General features: G+C 45.8%; 1 long non-coding RNA gene across 1 annotated transcript in view; it reads right to left on the minus strand.

The window, feature by feature from the left end:
* Nucleotides 1–887: 887 nt before the first annotated feature.
* LOC148147619 (uncharacterized) overlaps nucleotides 888–12,012 on the minus strand; it is a 45,411-nt gene continuing 34,286 nt past the window's right edge. Inside the window, exons 4-5 of the long non-coding RNA XR_015759471.1 lie at nucleotides 11,486–11,635; nucleotides 888–1,071 (exon numbers count right to left, since the gene is read on the minus strand). This is a non-coding gene — a long non-coding RNA (uncharacterized LOC148147619). The remainder of the gene's footprint in view (nucleotides 1,072–11,485; nucleotides 11,636–12,012) is intronic.

Genomic DNA, 12,012 nt, shown 5'->3' on the forward strand with positions numbered 1-12,012 from the left:
TATGACATTTTGAGAGTTCATCAAAGTACTTTTAAAGGTTATCAGTTTACCCGCCTCAACTATCTTCCAGGCAGTGCATTCCAGACCCCCACCACCCTCTAGGTGCGAAGAGTTTTCCTCAACTTTCCTTTAAAACCCCCTGCCTTTAACCTAAAAGTCTGCTCCCTTGTTTTTAATTTTTCAACTAGAGAAACAGCTGTTCTCTATCTAGCCTATCCATTTATACACTTCAGTCAGGTCCCCCTCAGTCTATTCTTTATGAAAGAAAACAATCCCAACCTGCCCTGCCTTTCTTCATAGCTGAAGTGCTCCATCCCAAGCAACATCTGGTGAACCTCCTCTGCACCCCCTCCAGTACAATCACATCTTTCTTACAGTGTTGTACCTTGTATGGTTATTATGCCATGTGTAACAATTGTCTATCTATCTCAGATTTAACTTTACAATTGATCCAGCATCAATTTTCTAATTTTACTTGGAAGCACTGGACCATAAATTTTAGAATTCGCCACTTAGTCCTAGACACATCAGAAGCAACACAAGGCACTAAATTGACCTCATCTGTGCCCTTAAAATGATCCCCTCTTGTGTTGTCCCCACTTAAGTGATGAAACTTGGTCACCATGAGCAGACATTCAAACTAGGTGTGAGTTTCATGACATGCAAACTATCCCCGCCAGTTTTCGGTGTGGTAAAATGTGATGGCTGGAGCAGTCACATATTATTTGAATGATATTCTGGTGAAGCAGACCACTTTCATTGAACCCAATGATTTGAAAAATGTGAAAAGCTGGGTCAAGGGGTTCTGTTATGAGCAGTCAATCGCTTGACTGAATTATCTGCAGATTGTGCAAATTAATATCTGCCACACCGTGTCTTCTCTTACTCTTTACATTGCTCAACCTCAACTGTATTTGACTTTTTTATTTACTTATCTTGTTCAGTGGCTGAATGTATCTCCACATGAGTACAACTTTCTGTAGTAATGAGAAACATTTTCATCCAGTGGTAATCCAGTAATCTAGCTTGTTAACCTTTCAAAGAATCCGCCTGAGTGTCCTCTCCTTTAATCTGTGGAAGGAATTGGGTGGTGAATGTTTTCTGTCACCGAGAGGGCTGTGAAAACTCAATTACAGCAAATTCAAGGCAGAAATTTTCTAGGTCCTAGTGACGTCAAAAAATAACATGGGACAGTGGCATTGAGGAAGATGGTCAGCCATGATCTGATTGCATGGTGGAGCATTCTTGATGGGCCAAATGGCCTCCTGTTTCTTTGGTCCTATGAAAATTAAACAGATTTCCATAAGGAATGGATAGTGGACTCCACCAAGAGGTAAAGACACTTTTCCTCATGGTACTAGCAATAATGTCTGAGTTTATACAGTTTTTATATTTTATTTCTGTGTATAATGCAGGAGTTGCAGGATCAGTTCATTCCAAAAAGGAAGAAAGATCCTAGGAGGAGGCATGGGTGGCCGTGGCTGACGAGGGAAGTTAAGAAACATATAAAGTTAAAAGAGGGAAAAAGTATAACATAGCAAAGATAAGTGGGAAAACGGAGGACTGGAAAGCTTTTAAAGAACAACAGAGGATTACTAAGAAGGAAATACGCAGAGAAAAAATGAGGTACGAAGGTAAACTGGCCAATAATATAAAGGAGGATAGTAAAAGCTTTTTTAGGTATGTGAAAGGCAAAAAAATGGGGCCCTTGAAGACAGAACAAAGAAATGGGGAACAAAGAAATGGCAGAAGAGTTGAATTTGTACTTCAGATCTGTGTTCACTATGGAAGACACAAGCAATCTCACTGAGGTAACAGTGGCTGAAGGACCTGAACTTAAGGGAATTTATATTTGCCAGGAATTGGTGTTGGAGAGACTGTTAGGTCTGAAGGTTGATAAGTCCCCGGGGCCTGATGGTCTACATCCCAGGGTACTGAAGGAGGTGGCTCAAGAAATCGTGGATGCGTTGGTGATTATTTTCCAGTGTTCGATAGATTCGGGATCAGTTCCTGCACATTGGAGGGTGGCTAATGTTGTACCACTTTTTAAGGGAGAGAGAAAACAGGAAATTATAGTCCAGTTAGTCTGACCTCAGTGGTGGGAAAGATGCTGGAGTCTATTATACAGGATGAAATTACGACACATCTGGATAGTAGTAATAGGATAGGTCAGAGTCAGCATGGATTTATGAAGGGGAAATCATGCTTAACTAATCTTCTGGAATTTTTTGAGGATGTAACTCTGAAGATGGACGAGGGAGATTCAGTAGATGTAGTGTACCTGGACTTTCAGAAAGCTTTTGATAAAGTCCCACATAGGAGGTTAGTGAGCAAACCTAGGCGCATGGTATTGGGGGCAAAGTACTAACTTGGATTGAAAGTTGGTTGGCTGATAGGAAACAAAGAGTAGTAATAAACGGCTCCATTTCGGAATGGCAGGCAGTGACCAGTGGGGTACCGCAGGGATCAGTGCTGGGACCGCAGCTTTTTACAATATATGTTAATGATATAGAAGATGGTATTAGCAATAACATTAGCAAATTTGCTGATGATACTAAGCTGGGTGGCAGGGTGAAATGTGAGGAGGATGTTAGGAGATTACAGGGTGACCTGGACAAGTTAGGTGAGTGGTCAGATGCATGGCAGATGCAGTTTAATGTGGATAAATGTATGGTTATCCACTTTGGTGGCAAGAACAGGAAGGCAGATTACTACCTAAATGGAATCAATTTAGGTAAAGGGGCAGTACAGAGGGATCTGGGTGTTCTTGTACACCAGTCAATGAAGGTAAGCATGCAGGTATAGCAAGTAGTGAAGAAGGCTAATAGCATGAGGTGGCCTTCATAACAAGAGGGATTGAGTAGAGAAGCAAAGAGGTTCTTCTGCAGCTGTACAGGGCCCTGGTGAGACCACACCTGGAGTACTGTGTGCAGTTCTGGTCTCCAAATTTGAGGAAAGACATTCTGACTATTGAGGGAGTGCAGCATAGGTTCACGAGGTCAATTCCTGGAATGGTGGGATTACCTTACACTGAAAGACTGGAGCGGCTTGGCTTGTATACCCTTGAGTTTAGAAGACTGAGAGGGGATCTGATTGAGACGTATAAGATTATTAAAGGATTGGACACTCTGGCGGCAGGAAACATGTTTCCGCTGATGGGTGAGTGCCGAACCAGAGGACACAGCTTAAAAATATGGGGTAGACCATTTAGGACAGAGATGAGGAGAAACTTCTTCACCCAGAGAGTGGTGGCTGTGTGGAATGCTCTGCCCCAGAAGGCAGTGGAGGCCCAGTCTCTGGATTCATTTAAGAAAGAGTTGGATAGAGCTCTCAAGGAGAGTGGAATCAAGGGTTATGGAGATAAGGCAGGAACAGGATACTGATTAAGGATGATCAGCCATGATCATAATGAATGGTGGTACAGGCTCAAAGGGCAGAATGGCCTACTTCTGCACCTATTGTCTATTGTCTATTGTTTATTATCTATAAAACAGGAGGCTCAGTTGAATAAATTCTCTCCTGATGAGTTAACAACAGTGAAATGTGGCCGTTGGGCTTTCTTGCCCAATCACATTAGTCTTTAATTGCAGACAATCTATTTAGATTTCTTCCCAATCAGTTACAGATGTACTCAGCTGAAGTATTAGCTGACAGTTATTTTGTTTTCAGTAAAGATTTCAAAGTATTTACATCTTATAACATTTTTTAAAAATTATCTGTTGAAAGAAACCATAATTGATTGCCTGCCTGGTACCTACAAAGCATATCTCTGTCATACACTGTGTTTCTGATCACCAGAACCCATATCCGAATAAGTTCAGATGGAGGGCAATACAAATTTGAATAGAAGCAAAATCAGTTTATTTAAAACACAAGGGAAGGAGGTGATTACCTTGCTTTACAGAATAGGCCATGTACCGGGTTATTAACTGTTCAAAAACACAAAACTCTACATAAAGGCAAACATAATCATTGTCAGACCTTGCTCACCTGCTTCCATTTTGTTTTAAATAATGTAAATATGCTTAATTATCATTTATTGATTAGTGGATACCAATATCAGTGCAAAAACCTAATTAACACATGGTTATATGCTAACATATAGGGATGCTACAGTAGCTCAGTGATTAGCACAGCTGCCCCGCTAGGAACCTTGATTTGATTCCATCCTTGGCGGGCTGTCTATGTGGAGTTTGCACATCTTCCCAGTGTCTACTGATTTCCTCCCACAATCTGAAGAGGCACACGCCAGGTGGCTTGGCCATGCTAAAAATTTCCCATAGTGTCCAAGGATGTGCTGATTAGGTGGGTTAGCCATAGGACTCAACCCCATGTGGAGTTATGGTGTTGGGGTAGGTCTGGATGGGACACTCTTCAGAGGTTGGTAAGCTCTGATGGGCTAAATGGCCTTTTTCTGCACTGCAGGGACTCCATGATTATTCAAGTGCTCGTTTATTTTCGAATTATTTCTGAATAATGTTTGTTTGCGGTTTACTCTTACTCTTCTTGATGCATTGGATGGTCACATTTCCCTTTTGCATTTTCTTTTTAGAAGCAAAATTAAGGGCAGCTAGCTTTTCACAAAGATGTGGGATTACCTGAATTTGAAACCAATGTTCATCATAGTACATGTTTACAGTAATCCATTCCAGGCAGGAAGATTATAGCCTATTGGATCACTTTGGGCGGCACGTTAGACATACTTAACACGTGGATGCATATAGCACCAGGTTACAATGAATGTCAGGCAATCATTGCCTTCCCAAAACATGCAATGCAAAAGATTTTAATTTGGTATATTTGAAGACAAGCTGAAACTGGCCTGAGAGTCAAATCATACATTTCTGGCTTCAAAGCTATGACCAGCTTTGGAGTCAAAACTTAATGTATTGGTATGATTGCATGACCTCCCTCTGTGCCATATGATGATATAACCATTAAATTGTCTGAAAACTGCTGATTATTCAGACATTTCAACAATATCCTCTACTGATTTAGAGAGATCTTTTAGATAAGTTACGTCTTTTATCAGTTGGATTTTCAAATGTCCCAACACCATAGCTGGTGCTTCTAGGAGTGTGAGCCTCAGGGGACAATAGAGAAAGAATACATTATGATTCCAGTGCAATTAATTATTTTCTTGTAACATGGCAGGCCACGTATTCAGTCTCAAGTATTTTCGTAATTTCAGGCAATGTATCTTTATATTTTTGCATTTCAAGAAAGTCATGCTCAAATACTCAGGGGTCCTTTTCTTCCCAAATTTTGGATGGCGTGGCCAATGGCAAGCCAGTTAGGAAAATATGGCAAGATTGGAAAAGTGAGATTCTTGATGTTAAGAAAAGAAAATCTGATTTTCTATTCAAAATTTGAATGGTGCGATGAGAATTTCGTTATTGAGGAGCAGGAGACCTGTTTGCATTCAGTTACAACTCCGAACCGCACCTTATTTATATGCAATTTGCGATTCTCTCACATGGCTAACAGGTATTTGACGATGATAATTCTTGACATAGAAGTAAGAACCTGGCTGCTCCAGCTCCCCAATTGCTTCTCCAAGCCTCCATTCAGCAATCTCCAGCACCACAAGTCACGCTCCATGGGCAGTGATTACCTACACCATCATGCCCTCCTGATCTATAGATGTTGGCATCAGACGAAAACCAGACCCATCACATCTTCTTGGCAAGTTTTGAACCCACTTGGCAGACAGTTCTTCACTTCAGTGCTGTACTTTGGAGTGCCAGGTCACTTTGCACATTGGAACCAGCTCCCATGCCATGCATTAGATGCCCTTTGCCTGCTCCCTTTGGGCTCACTCTGTTCATTCCTACTTGGATACTCACAGAATCTCTGTCATGCTTTGTCTTTTTGTATTTTGCTGCCTCTTTCAGGATCTAATAGTTCACAGCTGTTCAATGTTGCTTTTCCATATAGTGCAAACACAATGCCAGGCAGTATGCCATGGTTTTCAGCAATGTTCAGTCATAGAGGGCAACGATGTTCTTGTATGGCACTGTACTATGTCAATGTTACACCTACAGCATGTGCTAACAGCTCTCCTCCATACTTGCTACACTTTTAGCAGAGCACTTTTGGTGTACTGGTAATGTCCCTACCACTGGGCTAGTAGGTCTGGGTTCAGTTCTTCTGCTGCAAGAAGGATGTAATAACGTGTTTGAGCACATTGTTAACAAATATTTGAGGGGCCCTTGAGGTGCAGTAGTAAAGTGCCCGGATTCAAGTCCTGCCTGGTTCAGAAGTGTGTATTAACAACTCCAGACAGCTGATTAGGGAAATGTCTGTCAGGCCAAGTCTCCTGCAACTGCTTGAACAAAAAAACTAAAGGAAACAACTCAACATATACATGGGTTACTGTGCAAGGGGGTGGGGGACATTACAGTCACTGACAGTCAGCGCCACCCTGCCTTCCACTGGGTTGGGAAAACAGTGCATCATGATGGTTGTTATGGTTGAGCTGTAGGGCTGAGGCTTGGGGGTTATTTGAGAGATAGCAAAGGAACAGGTCCTTTGGCCCATCGTGTCAGTAGCAACCTGATGCCATTCTACACTAACTCCATTTGCCTGCAGATATTCCTCTATTCCCTGCATATTCATGTGCCTGTTCAACTATTGTATCTGCTACTACAACTTCCCCTGACAGCACAGTCCAGGCACCTACAGCCTTCTGTGTAAACACCTTGTCTCAGACATCTCCGTTAAACATTCCCCCCTTTCATCTTAAACCTATATCCCTGGTATTTGACATCACCACTCTGGGCAAAAAAATACCGACTATCCACTTTATCCATGCCCCTTATAAATTTTATATACTTCTATAAATTCACCCCTCAGTCTCCAACACTCTATCGAAAACAATCCAAGTTTGTCCAACATCTCCCTGTAGCTAATACTCTCCAATCCAGGAAACATCCTGGTAAACCTCTTTTGCATGCTCTTCAAAGTCTTCACTTCCTTCCTGTAGTGTGGCGACCAGGGATGAAGACAGAAATGAAGGAGTTAGGTAGGAACATGTGAAAGCTTAAACCTGATAGAGTCAACAGGATGCAAAAAGAAAGGAAGGTGAAGGTTCGGAGGAGGAGGGTGAAGTTACAAAGAATACCAGTCTGAACGTGTTACTCAATCTATGAGGAGAAAGTGAGGACTGCAGATGCTGGAGATCAGAGCTGAAAATGTGTTGCTGGAAAAGCGCAGCAGGTCAGGCAGCATCCAAGGAACAGGAGAATCGACGTTTCGGGCATAGACCCTTCTTCAGGAATGAGGAAAGTGTGCCAACCAGGCTAAGATAAAAGGTAGGGAGGAGGGACTTGGGGGAGGGGCGTTGGAAATGCGATAGGTGGAAGGAGGTCAAGGTGAGGGTGATAGGCCGGAGTGGGGTGGGGGCAGAGAGGTCAGGAAGAAGATTGCAGGTTAGGAAGGCGGTGCTGAGTTTGAGGGATTTGACTGAGACAAGGTGGGGGGAGGGGAAATGAGGAAAATGGAGAAATCTGAGTTCATCCCTTGTCGTTGGAGGGTTCCTAGGCGGAAGATGAGGCGCTCTTCCTCCAACCGTCGTGTTGCTATGGTCTGGCGATGGAGGAGTCCAAGGACCTGCATGTCCTTGGTGGAGTGGGAGGGGGAGTTGAAGTGTTGAGCCATGGGGTGGTTGGGTTGGTTGGTCCGGGTGTCCCAGAGCTGAAAATGTGTTGCTGGAAAAGCACAGCAGGTCAGGCAGCATCCAAGGAACAGGAGAATCGACGTTTCGGGCATAAGCCCTTCTTCAGGAATGAGGAAAGTGTGCCCAGCAGGCTAAGATAAAAAGTAGGGAGGAGGGACTTGGGGGAGGGGCTTTGGAAATGCGATAGGTGGAGGGAAGTCAAGGTGAGGGTGATAGGCCGGAGTGGGGGTGGGGGTGGGGGCGGAGTGGTCAGGAAGAAGATTGCAGGTTAGGAAGGCGGTGCTGAGTTCGAGGGTTGGGACTGAGACAAGGTGGGAGGAGGGGAAATGAGGAAACTGGAGAAATCTGAGTTCATCCCTTGTGGTTGGAGGGTTCCTAGGTGGAAGATGAGACACTCTTCCTCCAACTGTCGTGTTGCTATGGTCTGGTGGCGGTTGGAGGGGCGGAGGAGCGGGAAGTGGACCCCGCCCCAACTCCCAGCCCCAGCCCCACACCAGGTCCTAGCTCCCAGCCCTGCCGTGTTTTCACCATCCCTCCAGAACTACCCCTCTCTGAGGATGAAAGATCAGTCCTCAGCAGAGGCCTCACCTTCATTCCCCTACGCTCTTGGATCAACGAGTTCAACACGCGGCGAGACATCGAACTATTCTTCCGCCGCCTTCGCCTCCGCGCCTACTTCTTCAACCAGGATTCTCGCCCACCCTCTGACGACCCCTTCTCCTGCCTCCAACACACCCCATCCACCTGGACACCCCGTGCTGGCCTCTTACCCGCCCTCGATCTCTTCATAGCCAACTGCCGCCGCAACATTAACCACCTCAACCTGTCCACCCCTCTCACCCACTCCAACCTCTCACCCTTGGAACGTGCAGCCCTCCACTCCCTCCGTTCCAACCCCAACCTCACTATCAAACCAGCAGACAAGGGAGGCGCGGTAGTAGTTTGGCGCACCGACCTTTACACCGCTGAGGCTAAACGCCAGCTCGCGGACACCTCCTCTTATTGCCCCCTTAACCATGACCCAACCACCCACCACCAAACCATCATCTCCCAGACCATCCATAACCTCATCACCTCGGGGGATCTCCCATCCACCGCCTCCAATCTCATAGTCCCACAACCCCGCACCGCCCGTTTCTACCTCCTGCCCAAAATCCACAAACCTGACTGCCCCGGCCGACCCATTGTCTCAGCCTGCTCCTGCCCCACCGAACTCATCTCTGCATACCTCGACACGGTCCTGTCCCCCTTAGTCCAAGAACTCCCCACCTACGTTTGGGACACCACCCACGCCCTCCACCTCCTCCATGATTTTCGCTTCCCTGGTCCCCAATGCCTTATCTTCACCATGGACATCCAGTCCCTGTACACCTCCATCCCCCATCACGAAGGACTCAAAGCCCTCTCCGCTTCTTCCTTTCCCGCCGTACCGACCAGTACCCTTCCACTGACACCCTCCTTCGACTGACTGAACTGGTCCTCACCCTGAACAACTTCTCTTTCCAATCCTCCCACTTCCTCCAAACCAAAGGAGTAGCCATGGGCACCCGCATGGGCCCCAGCTATGCCTGCCTCTTTGTAGGATATGTGGAACAGTCCATCTTCCGCAGCTACACTGGCACCACCCCCCACCTTTTCCTCCGCTACATCGATGACTGTATCGGCGCTGCCTCATGCTCCCACGAGGAGGTTGAACAGTTCATCCACTTTACCAATACCTTCCACCCCGACCTCAAGTTCACCTGGACCGTCTCAGACTCCTCCCTCCCCTTCCTAGACCTTTCCATTTCTATCTCGGGCGACTGAATCAACACGGACATTTACTATAAACCGACCGACTCCCACAGCTACCTAGACTACACCTCCTCCCACCCTGCCCCCTGTAAAAACGCCATCCCATATTCCCAATTCCTTCGCCTCCGCTGCATCTGCTCCCAGGAGGACCAGTTCCAAATCCATACAACCCAGATGGCCTCCTTCTTCAAGGACCGCAATTTCCCCCCGACGTGGTCGACGATGCCCTCCACCGCATCTCTTCCACTTCCACTTCCCGCTCCTCTGCCCTTGAGCCCCGCCCCTCCAACCGCCACCAGGACAGAACCCCACTGGTCCTCACCTACCACCCCACCAACCTCCATGTACAGCGTATCATCCGCCGTCATTTCCACCACCTCCAAACGGACCCCACCACCAAGGATATATTTCCCTCCCCTCCCCTATCAGTGTTCCGAAAAGACCACTCCCTCCGTGACTCTCTCGTCAGGTCCACACCCCCCACCAACCCAAACTCCACTCCCGGCACCTTCCCCTGCAACCGCAAGAAATGCAAAACTTGCACCCACACCTCCCCCCTTACTTCCCTCCAAGGCCCCAAGGGATATTTCCATATCCGCCACAAATTCACCTGCACTTCCAAACACATTATCTATTGCATCCACTGCACCTGATGTGGCCTCCTCTATATTGGGGAGACAGGAACGTTTCAGAGAACACCTCTGGGACACCCGGACCAACCAACCCAACCACACTGTGGCTCAACACTTCAACTCCCCCTCCCACTCCACCAAGGACATGCAGGTCTTTGGACTCCTCCATCGTCAGACCACAACAAAACGACGGTTGGAGGAAGAACGCCTCATCTTCCGGCTAGGAACCCTCCAACCACAAGGGATGAACTCGGATTTCACCAGTTTCCTCATTTCCCCTCCCCCCCACCCTGTCTCAGTCAAATCCATCAAATTCAGCACCGCCTTCCTAACCTGAGATCTTCTTCCCGACCTCTCCGCCCCCACCCCAGTCTGACCTATCACCCTCACCTTGACCTCTTTCCACCTATCACATTTCCGACGCCCCTCTCCCAAGTCCCTCCTCCCTACCTTTTATCTTAGCCTGCTGGACACACTTTCCTCATTCCTGAAGAAGGGCTTATGCCCGAAACGTCGATTCTCCTGTTCCTTGGATGCTGCCTGACCTGCTGCGCTTTTCCAGCAACACATTTTCAGCACTCATTCTATGAGGTAAAACCTGTGTTGTCTTCATTCTGATGTGAATCACGAATGTAGATTAGAAATGGAAAATGGCAGCAACCATGTCTGGAGGGGGAAGGAGAAGATTTTTTTCTATCAGAATACATAAACTCTATGTATGAGTGATATAAGCTCTGCAAGGAATAATTCTACTAATCACACCCTTTCCTGGTACAGGATGAAGACATTTGTAATCATAGTAACCTGCATGTGAAATGTATGCAGTGTGCATACATGGGATACAAATCCTATGTGGGGTACAATCATCTTTGGTCTTTTGGTTATTGATACTTTAATGGGTCTGGATAATTGACACTTTCATTGCACAGTTTTTTTAAAGAAAGTCAAATGTTACAAAACAAATATTTTGTCCACCTCCTGTCATTGCTTCTAAACAATGTATAGTAGGTGAATAGAATGGGAATGCTATAGCCCAGAATGGAGGCTAGGCATAAACAAACATAAATGTTGGTGGAGGGTTGGGGGTAAAGCCTGACATGTGGGGTATGACGGATCATGAGAAGTAGATGAAGGACCATCGGCTAGCATGGAGAATATGTGTTTGAACTTAACTTTCAAAATGTTCTCTAATGTAGTCTACAGTTCATGGCACCTCATTGTCGGCCATGACTCTTCAAAATGTTGCTCCAACTGCATGGAAATTTGACAGGAAAAGGACATATCAATCCTTTCAACTAAGCCAGCCAGGTCAGGAGCACTGAGTGCAGGCTCGTGACCTGACCAAGGCTGTATTCTTAAAAGATTAGATTAGATTACTTACAGTGTAGAAACAGGCCCTTCGGCCCAACAAGTCCACACGACCCTCCGAAGAGCAACCCAATCTTGATGAAAATGGGAAATTGTGAGAACGGGGTCAAAAATCATCAGTTTGCAAGGATTTCTGAGTCACTCTGATTCTGAAAATCCAGGCCTGTGTAACAAGAAAAGTAAATAATTGTAGTCAAACTGAAATTTGAGAAAAACATTTCAGAGTCACAGACTAACCAATTTGTCATCTCATATCTTTTGTGATTCCTCAGTGCTGCAAAATAATTTCTCAATTTTGCACCATTCAGTTCATAGGCTGCCTATGGAATACTGCATAAGTAAAAACCAAAGAATTGACGATGCTGTAAATCAGAAACAAAATCAGAAGTTGCTGGAAAAGCTCAGCAGATCTGGCCACATCCGTGAAGCGAAATAAGAGTTAACATTTTGTGTTTGGTGACCCTTTCTAGAACGGATGGTGGCTAGGAAAGTGTCAGTTTATGCAGAAGATAGGGTGGGGGAAGGGGTAACCTATTGTTT

The sequence above is a fragment of the Chiloscyllium plagiosum genome, unplaced genomic scaffold, assembly GCF_037043375.1.
Source record: "Chiloscyllium plagiosum isolate Xiang-an unplaced genomic scaffold, Cpla_swu_hap1 HiC_scaffold_15, whole genome shotgun sequence".
In the NCBI taxonomy this organism is placed as follows: domain Eukaryota; kingdom Metazoa; phylum Chordata; class Chondrichthyes; order Orectolobiformes; family Hemiscylliidae; genus Chiloscyllium; species Chiloscyllium plagiosum.